General features: G+C 38.9%; 1 long non-coding RNA gene across 1 annotated transcript; it reads left to right on the top strand.

The window, feature by feature from the left end:
* The first annotated feature begins 310 nt into the window (after positions 1-310).
* Positions 311-12,820, top strand: LOC148673497 (uncharacterized). The gene is made up of 3 exons (XR_015936042.1): positions 311-750; positions 1,114-1,183; positions 11,718-12,820. It is a non-coding gene; the product is annotated as an uncharacterized LOC148673497 (long non-coding RNA).
* The last annotated feature ends 3,344 nt before the right edge of the window (positions 12,821-16,164 follow it).

Genomic DNA, 16,164 nt, shown 5'->3' with positions numbered 1-16,164 from the left:
ACCTCAGATCACTTAGCACAAACTGTAAGTAAACAAGTACAAAAGGGCTCAGTGTCTTTCTCTTGCTTGTAACTTTTCTTACGTTTCCGTGTCCTGCTAAGAGATTACATAAAATTACCTACAGAGCTCTTGTGAACTGTGAACTAACCAAGGCTGTTAGGAGACGGGTCCAAAAAAACATCAACATGTGCAAAAGGGATATAACAGACCTCTGAGGACAGAGCAAAGGGCTATGGTCAGAGGAAAGCAATTATGTGCTAAGTGAATACATCCTGCAAATGGTGCATATTCATATACTAATGCTATAAATGCTTTAAACAACTGTTCCATTGCGATGTCTTGCCCTGTTAAATCAGTGCATCTCGGAGGATTTTGAAAGCAGTTTGGGTTTTTCTTCATGAGGCGGGGAGCTGAGAAGGCATTCCTTCGTGATTCCGTTGCCCCAGCTGTCACATTTGGCAGCGCGCGCACCGTGGTGTGAGGGCGTGTGCCTAATCCGAACGGCCCTGCAGGGAGAGGGGTGAATCACTCATCAGCAGCGGGGCAGCTTTTCCCTTCCGCAATCCCTCCACTGAAAGAATTCCCGAGACTCCATGACCGGCTGGAAAGCGAACGGCTTAGGGTTCCTTGAAACTCAGAGCGAAGCAGGCAGAGGGGAGGCGCAGCCCACAGGCAAGACGCAGAAATCAGAAACACACAAACGTCAGCTCTAACCAGAAGCAGGAATGGGAGATAGCCACAACAAAAGAGGTCTGTATTGTATTTCCAGTCAAATGTAGCCAGTGTGAATGATTGCTTCTGCTTTTCTTTTCTCCCAGCATTGTTCACCTCACCTGGAATTGCAGACACAGCACGTTGTCTAGCCGAGAGAGATTCAGTCTCAATCCCCATCTTTCAGTTACCGAGCAGATGGAAAACTGATTGCAAGACAAAGAAATCTGCGTACAATTAAGGCATAAGAGAACAAATGAAAAATGTGACCACATTACATACAGTTTGTCATTAGCAAAGCGGTGGCATTCTGTTGATCTGCAAAAGCCAGATTAGTTCCAAAACATATACAAACATGTGGCAAATGTTTTAAAGTCTCTCATGGACATTTCTTTTTCTTAGGAGGAATGGAGTGCAGAGAGCCAAGGCATACCAAATTCTTATCACACTATCAATGATCCCAAGATGAAAGGTTAGTTCTGGCTTTGGATGTTTAAGTTAAGGCAAGTAGTGAAAATGAGGTCACATAGCTTCCCAAGCTTGGGTTACCCTTATGTGGTCCTTGTATTTTGTATTCAATGGTACTAATACAGTACCATCGTCTGAGAAGTTTAAATTTGACCTACAACTATTTCATCCACATGTTGAGACTTTAAACGTCTGGCCTGAACATTAATTCAGATAATGTGAAGATAAAAGAACTAGGTATTGTTTACTATAGAACACTACTGGCACCTTTAAGAGTGTTTTTCCTTTTGAACTCTGTTTTCATTTCCAAAATTTGTCTGAATTTGTCATATACATTTGCCAAATTGCAAGTTCAATATTTTCAGACTGTGGGTTCCAAGTCTTTAAGTTGGCATCCACAATCCAGCAGGTTTTCTACATCTCTTTAAATTGTCAGCAGCTGAAGGCTGTGGAGTAGACAGTTTAATTGGTTAAATAAAACTTTAACTGGATCAGTTTAACTTTTCACGCAGGTGAAGATATACAGTACAAAATCTGTTAAACAAACCAAGCCCCCGAGAATAAGAGCTGAGAACTCCTATTTTTAATCTTTGCCGGTGTTAATTAATGAACCTGGAACGACTATATGACCCAGTAAATTATTTTATGTACTGATGGTCACCATAATAATAAGTTAAAAGATTAAAATTCTATAAACAAAATAATTGGTATCCATAAATCCTTAAAAACAAAAATAATAATATACATCTAAAATAAGTAAGACATTCCTGGATTTACTGTATTGTTTTAATTTTTGTGAAGTCTTGCTTAAAAAATTAAAGTGTTATTAATCTTCTTACATAGAGCAAAATACTCTCCTTTCGGTTCAAGTGTCACTTCTGTTCTGTTCAAATGACACTGATGAAACCACTTTTCAATTACAATAATTTTTCACGCCAGAATTAGAGTACAATAACAATGTACAATGGCATTTATCAGTCCATCTCTATGTATAGACTAATGAAACATTTTGAGGGTTTGGTAAATATTATTTTTAAAGATCAAAACTAGTTAAATGTCTTCTCTGATTTAATTTAAAGAGCTGTAAAGCTAGGTCCAATATCACTTTTCAACATTATCTTTGTGTTATACTGTGCCCAAGAACAGCATAACAAGTTATTACATAGGTTTCCCTAATTCCCCTGCAAATAATTTATCTAGTGTACTTTAACGTGTGTAAATGATTGTGGCCGGAGACATATGTTTTTTTTTTACTGAAGACATCACGTTATAGTGTCATACAAGACTATTAGGATAGCACAGTGCTATGTTACTTCATTTCTTGAATGTAGGAAATATGGTAAACTGTAAAATAAAGCAACACTAAAATTATGATATTAAGATAAAAATATGACTCATAATGACGTGTTATGACAGTAGGTTTTGATTGGCTTTAGGTTTCTCTCCACTTTGAATAGTTTTGTTCTTAAAAGGTAAGATGGAGATAAAATGAGTGGGAACTTATGCTTTGGCCATATGGACACAGCGAGGACTGAAAAAGTGACTGAACAATTTCAGATGCAATTACTAATGAAAACAGGGAAGACACACTCATGACTCAGGTCAGCATAGTCAGGCTCATGAGGTACCAGAGTGAAAACTGCTTTCTGGAAGAAAGCTGTCAGATAGTTATATGGTACTAATGAACAGATAATGATAGCCTTCCCTTCCTATGTAGTGAGATAGGAATAAAACAGCAACTCTATTTTTAGGAAAATCAGCTAGATGTTTAAGCAAAGTATGTATGAGCATACATAAAAATAATCTGTTTTGAAAGTCTTTATTCATTAATACCAAACATATAATTCAAAATTGATCAATTTCTATAACTATGAATTGGAGTTAACAACATCTTTTTTTTACACTAATGAATACAATTTTATAGCAGGGTAAAATGTGTAGGTCAGCCATTAGGACTTTAAAAAAGCCGTTTCTCTGCATGAAATATTCCATAGATCTCGTTCATCTTTGCTTAATTATTTATCTTTAAAGGGGTTTCAGTGTAAACTATAGATTCAAGTCCGGAAATTCCTCAGACAAAATGATGTGATAATGAGAGTGTTTAGGCACATCTTGGCAAACAAGACGAAAGCAACTCCTATCATTCTATTTGGTCTAACAAAAGTTAGATTTCTTTCTCAGAGGAAGGCATCAAAGTTTTTTTAGTTTACGTTATTGGCATGAATGAGTCCCCCATAGTATTTGGAGCCGATAACTCTTTTGATCTAAAGTTACACTTTGGGTCACCTGCCATAGGGGCAGCTGAGCTATAGAAGAGGGTATTTAATCCATTGTCTTGTATTACAGATGGGAGGCTATGGAAGAAAGTGCTGCCAAACATTTCACCCAAATTCTAAGAAAGCCACAACAGCTCAACAAATGCAAATCCAATCCATCTGATGCACTTTTAATAGGGACTTGGAGGTTTTTTTTCCAGGACTTCCTGGCAAGATGCCTCTTGGAGCAGGGAAAAAAGAATGATTGTGAAAAGATACAATTAAAGGCTCACTGAAGGATAATACTTAAACATAATATGGCTTAAACTGATCTCTCTAAGAGCAGTTTAATTTTCGCTATCCTATGTTAATAAGGCTGAAGTCATAAGAATCACTGTAATATCTGGTAAAGATCTCCACAGGAAGTATAGGAGATTAGAAATTATCCCTGGATATTATCAATCTAATGCCAAGTTATTCCATTCTGTGCCTATGTCTGTGGGTCGCAGATGACAGCACGTAAGTGGACTGAGTCCAGCCAGGTTTAGAGAGATCACAGGAATCTTGATTTCATGAGAGGCAGTGGATGGGTCGTCTCTTTTTGGACAAAAGTTTTACTTTAAACCACTGTCTCTGTCTCTTTCGGTTTGCTAGACTCTTCTTACTCAGTTTCTCTCTCAGCTTCTCTATAATAAATATCTGGTGGCATCTTTTTGAGTGGGGAAACAAGTCCCAAAAGCAAAAATTAAAAAGTCACTCCAATCGTGTCATCTCAAAGCTGATCTTTCAGCTGACAAAGCCTGTTTTTTTTTATTTTACCTGGCAAAAGAAACCAAATCAAAGTCAGTTTGTCATGAAATCCCTGTTGCCTGTGTTAAATTCTTTAACAAGAAGGGTCTTAATTCAATGTTCTGATATTAAATTGCGTAGGTTTTTGATATTCAGGGTTCAGGGTTGAACTTTGAATGATAGTAACAAATTCAGGCAAATTCTGGTAAGTAAACAAACAACAGTGCCCATATCAGAATGACTGACAAAACCAATTTCCTGATTCCAATGCATTTCATTTGAAAAACTGTAATCTGGTTTCCAGAGTAGTTGAACTCTCTTGTTGGAAATATTGTCTGAATAATTAATAGAATATATTAATACTAATAGAATATTAGAATATAATTAATATATTAATATTATAGAATATTATAATATAATTAATATATTAATACTAATAGAATTTTAGAATAGAATTAATATATTAATACTAATAGAAAATTCATTTACAGCAATATTGACTCTGGTGTTGACCTTCTAGAAAGGAAATGAATATGTAACATATCACTCAGCAATAAAATATATCACATAGCATTTAGGAAATTAGGCATGGGACAACAATTACAATTGCCCATTTTCATTTTAAAAATAAGGTACTTAATTTGGAACTTTCCAATGTAGTCATTTAATTCAGTGCAGTACCTCTAATAGTCCAAAATACTGTAGATTGTATGCTACCTACGTAGATATTCAATATGTTTTGATTTAAGCAGAGAACTGTAAATATGGTGCATTTGAAGGGTTGTTACTTTTTAAAGAAAATCTAGAAGATCTAAACTCTTTAAAAAAAGTCTTTACTATTCATGGTTAGTTTCCATAGCATGCTGCTAGAAGCTAAACTAAGCCAACTCTGACTTTAGGAACATATTTACTTGGAAAGACAAACTAAAACATTGCTGCTACACAAAAACTACAGATTTGCACGCCACATAAATCTTACAGTCCAGAGATTTGTATCAATATTTAGTGTAACAGCAATGTTCCGTCTCCAGTTTTTCTACTATCCATTAGGTCCAACTAAAGACTCAAAGAACAAATAGAATTACTTAATTTCCTTGAGTTCTACATCAAGGACTACAACAATACCAAATAAAAAAATGTGTACATAATGCTTCATGTAGCAGTACAGAAACATGAACCATTAATTTTGTAATATCCCTCTCTGTGAAACTGTGGAACTCAGAAAAGAGCCCCATTGCACTAGAGAGACAAACAGCTTCTCACTGATTCCTAAGAAGGGTAGTGACTTTATTTCTGTAGCAAACTGGACGTTGCCGTGAAACATAAACAGACATCTGGGGATTTCCAGCACTAGGCCCAGCCATAGGGTAACCTTGGGTGAATTTGGATTTTGGTGACCCCCTCTTTTAAGGACCAGAATTACAGAAACCCAACAGCACAGATTCGGGTAAAAGAATTTCAAACACAATATCTCCTAAGGTGACATAGTTTTCATATATGCACTCCACCTCACAAGCCCCTTACTTTGACATGCTCTATAAAACCACAATAGCCAAGATGAGTGTGTATTCTTTATCTTTACCCAAGAAATATTTTATTTTGACAGTTTTTCATTTTGGCTACTCCATTGCTGACCACAATAACCGGGGTAGTTGCCATCTCAATGGGCCAGCTATGTCCAACACTGACTCACAAGCATGTCCTATCAAAACTACCCTCTTTCTTTAGTAGTAACATCACATTATTTCATTACATCTTATATCATTATATGAGCCAGCAGCCATATCACCCTGCAGCTCACAAGTGGCAGCCCACTGGAGATCAGCAGGTGTGAGCCTGGTCAGTACCTGGATGGGAGACCTCTTAGGAAAAACTAAGGTTGCTGCTGGAAGAGGTGTTAGTGGGGCCAGCAGGGGGCACTCGCCCTGCAGTCTGTATGGGTCCCAATGCCCCAGTATAGCGATGGGGACACCGTCCTTTGGATGAGACATAAAACCGAGGTCCTGACTCTCTGTTGTCATTAAAAATCCCAGGGCATCTCTTGAATAGAGATGGGGTGTAACCCTGGCATCCTGGACAAATTTCCCATTGGCCTTTACCAATCGTGGCCTCCTAATAATCCCCATCTATGAACTGGTTTCATCACTCTGTTCTCCTCCCCACTGGTGTCTGGTGAGTGTACTGGTGTACTATGGCTGCCATCACATCATCCAGGTGGATGCTGCACATTGGTGGTGGTGGAGGGGAGTCCCCATTACCTGTAAAGCGCTTTGAGTGGAGTGTCCAGAATTGGTTACCAATTCTTATTATATCTGACCTCAATAAATTTCTCACAATTCAATAGGAAAAGGAATGATGGGTGATGAACTTTAGAGGTGGATAAAGTTCCCATTTTTTTGGATTCTCTGGGATGGAAAATGTTGTACAAATGAAAGGAATTGTATGACGGGTACTTTAGAAGTGCTTGTAAAGATGTGTCATTCTTGTGCCCACTCTGTGGAATGTGAGACGATTTTCTTAACTGAGGTTCAGGTGGGATGACAACAATAATGTCACTTGCACCCCAGCTATTCTGAATCACAATTATTCCAGATGTAATTTCTCTAAAGCAATGAATGTCATAAGTAAACCTCTCTTTTTCCGTTTGTTTTACACATGTAGACCATGGTCAAACCAAATTCTTCATACAAGCTTTGTTACTGCCATCTCCCTAAAAAACTTCACTCTGTATCTATTGCTTGAATGATCTTTTCCTGAACTGAGCAATTAGCCCCAAGTATTTCTCACATGCTATTCGCAATTCATGACCTAAAGTCTTTTCCAACTGCCTTTCTACCACTGTGCTCGTCATCCTTTGTGTTTGGTGCCTGCAGTGTCAGATTCTTTCCTTTCAGCCCCTGCTGCTGCGGTTGCTACCTCCTTGGCCCTTGGCATCCTACTTCTGTTAAGGCTAGCTGAAAGATTTTCTGGTTAGTCGTTGGTGGTTAACTGACCCTATGCAGTAGCTAGTGATATATTAGACTGGGAAAAGAATTAGCTAGGTAAACAATCCGAATCGAGATCCAAGTAATCGAAGTCAGAAAACAAGCCGGGGAAGTCAGAAGCCGATGAGCCGAATGAGACACGAAGAGAGAAGTGAGCTCTAAACTGGTTAACCAGCTGGTTACTGAGCACGGAGATGCGGCAGAGCAGTGCTAAAGTAGTAGTGCATGGAGGGTGTGGTGTGGAACAGGGAAAGTGGTTGGATAATTAATCCCTGCGTGGACGTTTGCGGGAATCTGTACCCATGGGAATATGTTGGCGTTTGCAGGTGGTCGTGACAACTTCCATCTGTGCCAGTAAGATGACCTATATCATCTTCCCTTTTTACTTTCCCCTGGCGACCAACACAGCCCACTGGGAGCCTATTTTCCACCTCCCGCAAGTTTTGCAAACCTTTCCTACTTGACAAAAACCTACACCTTTTCAAATTCCTCCGTCCAACCCTCCTCTCTGAGCTCCAGAGGCTGCCAGGCGTCTTGACTGTGTCACGGATGTCGGAAAGGACGAACCGTGGAATGACAGGAGAGCCAAAAGACCCTATGCATAGCGGCGAGATGGGGGTTAGCCCGGGCTCAGCTGTTCAGGAAATGCCGTATAGAAACCTATGCCCTCAGGTAGCGGACGTGGGGCAACCTGGTGCTAGGCAGGTTTCAGGACATCTGAACATCAATGCTACGCGAAGGCAGAATGAAAGACCCGGAAATATATAGCCCCAGAGAGAGAAAAACACCGGAAGGACAGCAAAGAACCGGAAATGAGAGACAGGAGAGAGAAGGAGCGCCCCCTGGCTGCAGAGGGCGTCTTGACTGTCTGTCATGTCCAAGTTTGAGATGGTGAGTGAAGAACAGACAGCAGGCCAGAGGGACCTGGCTCTAAATGTAAAGCGCGGCGGAGGCTCTATCTAGCCACAGGCTCCCTGGCAACTGTTAGAAGTGCACGGTAATTGTAGGGTGGCCAGATGTGAGGGGAGTTACACTGGAAACTACTGTACAAGTTAGTGTAAAGGAGGAACCTGTGGTAGCTGCGGCAGCTTAGAGAGTAGCCAAAGAGGTGTCACCAAGGAGGTGGGGAGCTCTAGGATAGGGTTAAAGAGCAGCATGTCCGACTGCCCGTAAGCTAGAGAAGGTGGTAGAGCCAAATGGGAACAATCAACAGAGGGTATGATGCTATTACCCCGCAAGGGGTCAGTTAGGTATCATGAGGTTACTACATGCAGGAGAGTGTGAAGGGGGTGAGGGAGTAAGTCTTAAGTTAACTGTAAGTGGGAGTCCTGTAAGTCCATTTCCCGATGCTCCCAGTCCACGAGCGAAGGGCTGGGGATGGAGCAGTGACTAAGCCTTCGAGAGCAAGAAGGAACACCTCAGGACTTGGTTACTGAAGAGCAGAGCTCTGGTTTATCACCAGATGTACTTCATGCCAGAAACAGAAGAACCTCAAGCATGACCTTGGAGGAGGTTAAGGAAGCCAGGACCAAGGTACAAAAAACATAAAACACAACAGGGAACTTGTTGTAGTTTGCCGAGGGGAGGCAGAACTTCACGCATAGATCACTGAGCCTGGGATACCACACCCTCAAGTGAAGGGCTCAGCAACCTCCAGTTGGGTTATTGTTTAGCTGGAGCAAGAAAAAACAATGTGGGCTTCCCTCATATTACACTGGTCGCCTCTAGTCTTGTACTCTCCTCCTAGTCCTCTCAGAGGAGAGGACGTATTTTGTGCCTTACAGTCTATATTAGTGGTGTATCTTTAGATTTGGACCCGACTGATTCTAGTGCCCTCATATGACTGTCCCTTTGCAGCATCACAAATTTTTTTGTTTTAAATATTCATAGAATTATGTTACATACTATAACTACTGCCACAACTTGTTTGATTAAAAACAACACCTACAATAACATTAAACTAAACTCGTAAAGGAGAAGCATCTACCAACAGCTTTACACAAAACCACTCTACCAGAAATTCTCTCTGTGACTCACTGGATACTATGAAAAAAACAGCCATCTGTTACAGGATGCTCTGTAAATCATAAAAGAGGACATGAAAGTTAGACTGGTCTGCAAAGATGCTGAATGGTTTGGGATTTCGCCACAGGAACTTAACATTTGCGTCAAATATTCTTTTAATAAATTGCTGTACTGCTAACAAACCTTCTTGCATTGAATAGAGCATTTCATATCTGGGGAGATACAAGTCGAGATATGTTCTGTCTTTAATAAATCAAACAACACTTTGCAAACCAGTGATGTTCACTCATATTTCCATGACCATAATGACAAGAACTTTGGAGACCCACTGTAAATTAACTGTTAATTTAGCTCATTGTCCTGCACAGAAGCATAAAGAAAAAAATGTTGGTTTTTCAAATCTTTTGTTAGTGGAAATTTAATAGAATTGCAAACAATGCAACTAATCTCTGTTTGAGAGAAAGATTTAAATGTTTGCTTATAACACATAAAAGAGGGTTTGCTTGCTTTCACATGCAAGTAAAGGCAAATGTTCAGTTTATTGTGCCTGATATTTCTGAGAATCCAAGGAATAATTTTCACCCTGAGCAAAAGCCTGTAGGTATTTAGACCACACACATGGCTACATTTAGTTTACACCAATTCTAAATATAATGCTGCAAGGCTTAGACAAGGTCCCTCATATCTTTGTTTAACAGTTTTCTTAAATGCTCAATAGGCCTTCAGGGGCCCCATTGCTAAGTATAATATTTGCGCCCACGTCCCACCCACTACGGGTTCTCACGACCTACTGTGAAACCATGAAGAGGTCTGGAACTGCTGTGTTCAGTCTGTCACCAGCTAACAGCACTCTTAACGTGTGTGTTACACCCCCAATGTCTTCTTTTTCCCAAGTATTTCTTGGACAGACACAAAATTCTGTATTTTCTACCATGGAGCTTGTGCCTTTCCAACTGCCATTGTTATTAAGGTTGAAAACTAAATTAAGTTTGTAATATTCCAGGAGCTTCTCAACCTAAAATGCCCTTTAGCTGCAACACTTGTAGAACGTTGACCTAGGGAGTCATATTATAAAGTAGATTTACAAACTATAATGGAAGCATGGATGCCACACAGAGACAACTACGATAATTACAGTATGTATGTTTTAAAATAGACAGATAACAATAGATGTGGTTCTGTTAGGAAAGTGCTAGAAACAAAGCTTGTCTATTTTTCTGTGTCTAAATACACAGAAGTTCCGATACATGATGTATAGTCGATAAAGAGCTACACTGATGGGTTTAAACAGGTAGAAAGCTGTAACACCACTGTCTGCTTTTTTTAGGAGTCCACAAAAAGGCATCAGTCCATGATGTCACCTATTCAATAAATCTGACTTGGAGACAAACGTTTAAGTGAACATGGATGAGAGGATCCAAATGGAATCTAAGGGGAAGTGCATTTACCACTGAGAAGAGGAGGACCTCTTTACTAGCAGGGTTCTGAGAGTCTGGAACAAAAAATCCAGATGTGTTGCTGAAGCTGACACTCTTGCTTCCTTCAGCGTATGACTAGGTTTGATCCTTTTCAAATGATAGATCACTTGCTGGCTACCAAACATCTGCAGTTGGCTAAATAGTCTACCTATATACTCTTAAATATTAAAGATTAAAGATGGCACTAGGGTGGGTAATGAGAAAACGATAGAGAAGTCAGTAAAATGGTCCACAGTTCCAAAAATATCTTAAGATGAAAGAAACTGTTGAAGTCCTAATTAGTGAGATGTTTGGAGATAAGATAATAAAATTACTTGATACAACTTTAATGTGCATTTGAAGAATACACATTATATGACTTTATATGACATTATATGACAGAAATATGACTTGGTTCTTGAAAATGTGGATTGAATCTTGATTCAGAAAAAATAAATGAATAAAGAATGAGTGAATGGTCAGGGGTTGTTTGTAGTCAGGTGTTCTTTAGTTAAGACTGAGGTAAATTCTACAGAAGAGTTAAGGGCGACTTTGTGTGTGGTATTGGGCTCTATAACTCTTAGACCACACACAGACAGAGAGAGCAGTCCAGCATTCTAAGCACCTGTTCAGAAAGCACATTAACAGATGTCAAAGGGAATAAATAACAACACTTCTGTAAAGAAGGTTATCAGAGACAGTAAGAGACATTAAAATGATACTGTAAAATATCAAGGCAAAGTACTACACCCTTTAATTAACACTTGTTACATCCATTGAAAGTGTAGGTTTCACATTTCAGGATGTCGAAAATTATTATTTTTGCTCAGAAATGTATTCTACTAATTATAGCTTTCACCGTAATATCCTGCTTTGTAAGCTGAAATGTAGTAAGTTAAAAATATTCAGGGAGTGATCTTAATGTATACATTACACAGCACACATATATTTTAAACCTATGGAAGATCAAAGAATGATCTTGTGAAAGGGTTTGTTATCCATTTCATCTCACTTTTATTTTTTTCAAGATCTCAAGAAACACTTGAAAGTTATTGGTTGATGTCACAGTGAAGATGAGAACCAGCCCTGCAAGTTGTCTCATGAATGGGAAATGTTAAATTTGTAATGTATTTAGTTGCTCTTATTTATTTCTGTAAAACTGTGTTGTTAAGTAAAATATGTTTATGACAGTCTTCTTGGGGATGCCTTTTCATTTATTTTTTAAGTATAATTAAATATATCAATTGTAATTGTGTTACATAGTTTCTGTGAATTAGAAACAGTATTGCAGAACATTTTGGCTAATTTGTTTAGCTAAGTATCCTTGAGATATATATTTTAGTACTTTCTGCTGACTTACTCTCTGTATTTTTATATGAGCTGCTTTTTTTGGGACAAAAATTTACAAAATTATTTCTTTTTTGTTTGCTGTTCATGCCATTTTACATTTAGTAAATTTCCTGTGTGTATTTCTAAAAAAACATTTCACAGCAAAGAGTCTGAAAAAAATTGTGCTTCTTCAGATCTGGATAAATTAGAATGTTTTTTAAATATTTCTGAGGCCACCCATTGTCATTTTCTTTTCTTCTCACAATATTTAAACAAGTCACTCCAAGCAGCTGCTTGCACCTCATCACAATAGTCAATCTTTTGAATGTATGTAAAGAGCATACAAGACAACACAATACTTGTGTGTTGATCAGCAATAGTCTTTGTATTAATTTTAACAGAATTATACTCATACTACAGCATAACTGAAGAATCCATACTGAAGAAGTCTGCCTCAGACTCCACGAAAATCTTTTTGGATCTGGGTCTTTGTTTTTTTTCTCCTTTTCTTGTAGTTTTATTACACGTAAGCTTTCTTTCTGCCAAATTGTACTGTTTGTTATCATTATTTTGATTAATAAACAAGCCAAAATTGTTTGCTGTCATGCCAAACATTTCAAAGACTTTTAGAGTATAGACACAAACAATACCCAGAAAGTATTTGCTCTTGTTACAGATTCTGTAGTGCATCTTTGCTTTTGCTGATAAACCAAATTTGGAGCACTGTTTACATCTCTACAGCTGTCTTTGTTATTGTGACTGCTACATGACCTCTAATAAACGCGGATAAAACTGTGCAGAATGGCCTTAGCATCTAATGTTTTAATTAGCTATGCTTAACACAAAGTTTTGAATTTTACTTTGCACAGAGGGGTTTATTCACATTATCTGTATTTTTTGCAGTTTCGATTTTTTTTAGTTTTCATTGGTTATTTCCGGGCGGCATGATGACGCAGTAGTTAACATTGCTGCCTCGCAGTGCTGGGGTCCTAGGTTGGGGCGCTGGACCTGGGGGGCTGTCTGTGTGGAGTTTGCATGTTCCTCCCATGTTTGTGTGGGTGTTCTCCTGGTGCTCTGGTTTCCTCCCACAGTCCAACAACCTTCTGGTAAGATAATTAGCTTCTAGAAAAACTGGCGCTGGTGTGAGTGCATGCGTGTCTGTGTTTGCCTTGCGACGCTGACATGGACTGTCAGGATAGGCTCCAGTTTTCTCACAACCTTAGATTGGCTGAAGAGGTTAAAAATGAATGGGTGGTTAATTATTACTCCTATTGTATCCAATATGGCACCTAACCCTTTGAAGTCTTTTGGATTTTAAGAAAATCTTTTTCAATTAATTTTAACCCTGAAATAGTTATTTTTTTAAAATGCCAATTATTACATCAAAACAAAGAAAAACATGTTTCTTCTCTCAGCATTTTCCAAATATAGATTTATGCTACTAAAGCAATTCTAAGCCCTCCTTAAACAAAATATTTACACTATTACTGATAGTAAAAATGAAATACAGAGTGGTTAGAAGATGGTTGGTAAAGCTTAGGGCACTACAATCTGTAAACCCTAATGTTCTGTCACCTTATTTGCCTCACATTTACTTCATAGAACAGAAGAATCCTAACATGGTTTTCATAGTTTGATGAGCTAACTTCAAACTCAAAGCTCTGATAACAGAGAGCAACCAATGAAGCACGCAGTCAGATGCCAAAATGAAAATAAGTATTTAAATCAGATTTATTGTTATGGAGTTTAAATAATTGCTTTATAGCGTTTAGCACTATTACCTAAATATCTAAAAGCAATGTGATACTGGCACCATATCTTTTGCCTACTGACATTTCAATCAACAATGAAAGTTATAAGAACACTAGATTTCCAGAATCACGTGCGCATTAGAAACACTTGGACTCATCTCTAGGCTTTGCAAGGCAGAAACTGCACATACTGTATGACACGTTGTTCCTGCAACCTACTTAACACGTTCTTTCCTGTTAAAAATACACAGCGTTATGTCATTGAATCCTTTGAATAATAAACAATTTAATGCTGAAAGCTGTGGCGTGCCGAGAGGAACACTGAAATATCATGTGAAAATAAGGGCTCTATGTAGCTGTGTTTGCGGTTCAGGGGTTTGCTGTGCTGGCTCAGGAGCCACATGTGCCGAGATCTCATATACTATTACAGTAGCTGTGTCAAAATCAGATCCATATAAGCACCACACACTTTTCAGTCTAGATTTATCCATTAACCGCATTCCGAAGCTGCTATGCTTGGCAAATTTAATGAACCCTTTTCTGCTATTGTATTCCCTTCATCTTCTTTATTATTATTTTTGTTATTATTATGGTGATATCATTAGAATTTGTTGTATATACAGCACTTTAGGCCGATTTAGCATGAGTTCTTTTACTGCTAAGCCTTACAATGCAGAATATGGAATGGCCAATGACTTGCAATGAGAAAATAACTATATAGTAATAGTAATAATAATATCTTGACTGGAGACTAATTTAAAATAAAAGGTGGCAAAAGACAAAGTTCTCCACCAGGCTAATTTGGTTTTGTATTGGAGACCTTAAGTTCCATTTATGGCTAATTTGAATTTTAAGGGTCCCCTACAATTGTCATGTGGAGTTATTTGCCTCTAGGGTAAATAAAGTACCCCAGTACCTTCTGTTTTCCCCAGTGAAATGTGCATGGTAATTCAACTCTAGTATTTCTTGTAGCATAATGAGATCAACAGAAAATTAAGTAAAGGAACAAGTAAAGGTTTATTCCATGCTGAAAAGAGAAGAAAAGTAGAACAACGTTTCAGCTGTGGAGCCTTCCTTGGGTCCACAGCTGAAACATTGTGCTTCTTCTCATTTCTTTCAGCATGGAATAAACCTTTACTTGTTCCTTTGCAGCCTATGCATTCTGACGCAGCTACCTACGCTAAGCATGACAACATTTAATTTTGAGCCTACTCAAAAAAGAATTCAATTTTGTCCTTTTGAGCACTGGAGTCAAATTTTGTACTTTATCCGTGTTAAAAACCAAAGGTAATAAAGTTATATATCAGTGCTTAGTGCTGACCTCCTCCAAAAACCTCGGGGAAACGTGGGTCAGGCAACAGAGGGACTAAAGCCAGGAAAATTTCAGACAGCCACCCTCTGTGGCTGCCAGTGTTTATTCATGGCCAGTTCAAAGGCTAGTCAGTGTAGTACATTTATTTATTCTTCAGTTCAAATTCCTCACTAAGAATTGAGCATTACACTCCTGTTTTTTTTTTGGTTCTTTTTTTCTAGCTAATTTAATCTGAACATATGCTCCCAAGTACCCTTTTACCACCGTGTCAGAGAGGAGATATTTCACTGGCAAACATTCATCATGACTACAAGAGGGGAAGACCAGTCTCCATTGGAAAAACTACATTTTCACTTACTGTGGCTGTCAGTTATTGGACTATTTTAAGATAAGATCACTTTATTTGCCATATACAATTTCTTGTACTAGGAATTTGTCTTTTCACATACCCCACTTTGCTCTCCATGAGACACACAGAGAAGAAAAGAAGCTTGGGGTCAGAGCACAGGGTCAACCATTTATGCGGCGCCCCTGGAGCAGTTGGGGTTAAGGGCCTTATCCAGGGCCCAACGGAGTAGGATCCCTCTGCCGGCCGCGAAATACTGGCATCCTACCCAGGACGTATCCCACCTTGTGCTCGCTGTTTGCCAGGTTAGGATCTGGCTCTCCCACGACCCTGAATTAATAATAATAATAATAATAATTGCTTACACTTATATAGCGCTTTTCTGGACACTCCACTCAAAGCACTTTACAGGTAATGGGGACTCCCCTCCACCACCACCACCAATGTGCAGCATCCACCTGGATGATGCGATGGCAGCCATAGTGCGCCAGAACGCTCACCACACATCAGCTATCAGTGGGGAGGAGAGCAGAGTAATGAAGCCAATTCATAGATGGGGATTATTAGGAGGCCATGATTAATAAGGGCCAATGGGAAATTTTGGCCAGGACGCCGGGGTTACACCCCTACTCTTTACGAGAAACGCCCTGGGATTTTTAATGACCACAGAGAGTCAGGACCTCGGTTTTACGTCTCATCCGAAGGACGGCGCCTGTTTACAGTATAGTGTCCCCATC

The sequence above is a fragment of the Lepisosteus platostomus genome, chromosome 4 (genome assembly GCF_059453375.1).
Source record: "Lepisosteus platostomus isolate fLepPlt1 chromosome 4, fLepPlt1.hap1, whole genome shotgun sequence".
Classification (NCBI taxonomy): Eukaryota; Metazoa; Chordata; class Actinopteri; order Semionotiformes; family Lepisosteidae; genus Lepisosteus; species Lepisosteus platostomus.
The sequence above is the reverse complement of the archived record's forward strand: the minus strand, read 5'-3'. Positions and strand labels throughout refer to the sequence as shown.